Source organism: Triticum aestivum, chromosome 6A, assembly GCF_018294505.1.
Source record: "Triticum aestivum cultivar Chinese Spring chromosome 6A, IWGSC CS RefSeq v2.1, whole genome shotgun sequence".
Lineage (NCBI taxonomy): Eukaryota > Viridiplantae > Streptophyta > Magnoliopsida > Poales > Poaceae > Triticum > Triticum aestivum.
The window spans coordinates 584,838,204-584,839,678 of NC_057809.1; positions in this window are offsets into that span (position 1 = coordinate 584,838,204).

Here is a 1,475-nt window from a genome sequence, read left to right on the forward strand (position 1 = left end):
GCGAGCAACTAGCAAGCAAAGATAGAAGTGATTTTGAGGGTATGGTCATCTTGCCTGAAATCCCGCAAGGAAGAAGAACGAGTCCATGAAGAAGACAAACGGGCGTAGTCGAACGGGTCCTCACAAACGCGACATTATCAGAACCAACCCGAAGAAGCAAACACCGGAAAGAAGCACACAACATGGTAAACAACCAACACATGAACATGGTATGATATGCGGGATGCGGTATGTGATGCATATGCATGATTGGGAAAGGAATGATTGGACCTGGCCTCAACTTGGAAATCCAAGATTGCCACTGGAAAGGTGAGGTTATTTCGGTTGAAATCGATATAAAGATCACCGGAATCGGATGCACAGTTTGGAAATGGCAAGCAAAACAAATATGGCATCGGTCTGCGATAAACAGCAAGTAGCCATCTAAATGCATCAAGATAATTATGCTACAGCACTCAAACATGGCAAGAAAATACATGGAAGGGATCCACTCATGATGCTTGACAAAAGATGAACACTGAGCTAGGGCCAAATCATCCATTAACAGGTTCAAACAAGCATGGCAAAAGTGCAATTGATAAACAGGTTTCAGACTTAGTGAAATTAACACAAGCCTGGAATTTCAGATCGGGTAGCACACTTTGGAGCATGAAAACTATATGCTACAGGAACTTAACATGGCAAGGCAAGGCATGGCATGAAGCTACTCAAAGCACTTAACAAAAGTCCCTTGGTGACCTTGAGCCAAAAGGGATCAGAAAATACAATTGCAAGCATGTGAACATGGCAAAAACATAATCAGATCTCAGACTTGGTGAAAAACTGGAGCATGCAAATATGTTAACAAGTAGGCATGTTTACGAGCTCGATGCACTCACTACGGAGCATATCATGACAAACTAAGCATACACCCATCAAGAATACATATTATATAAGCTATACATGGCAAGAACAACAACATAGCATGCACGGATCAATAACAACATCCTCGGCAAAATCGCTAACAAGTAGACAATCTGCCAGGATTCACGAAATAGCAAAAGTAGAGCTCGATTAACTCAAGCTAGGGTGCTCCATAATTGCAAACAAAGACATGGATGGATAGAGCACCACAATATTAACAAATCATCCTTACTGATAATCCTCAAAAGAGGCACGGATCATTAGGAAACAACATGAACATATGGCATATTGATAAAAACAGATCAAGGGTAGAGGGATCTAGGGTTTCGGGGGAAAAGACCCGAAAATGAAATGGAGGGATCTATTTATAGAGGTAGAGGGAGCTAGGAGAGTCCAAATGAGGTGCGGTTTTCGGCCATGCGATCGTGATCGAACGACCGAGATGATGGAGGAGGTTTAGGTGGGTTTTGGGCCACTTTGGAGGGGTGTTAGGCTGCAACACACACGAGGCCTTTTTGGTCCCTCGGTTAACCCTTGGAGTATCAAACGAAGTCCAAATGGCATGAAACTTG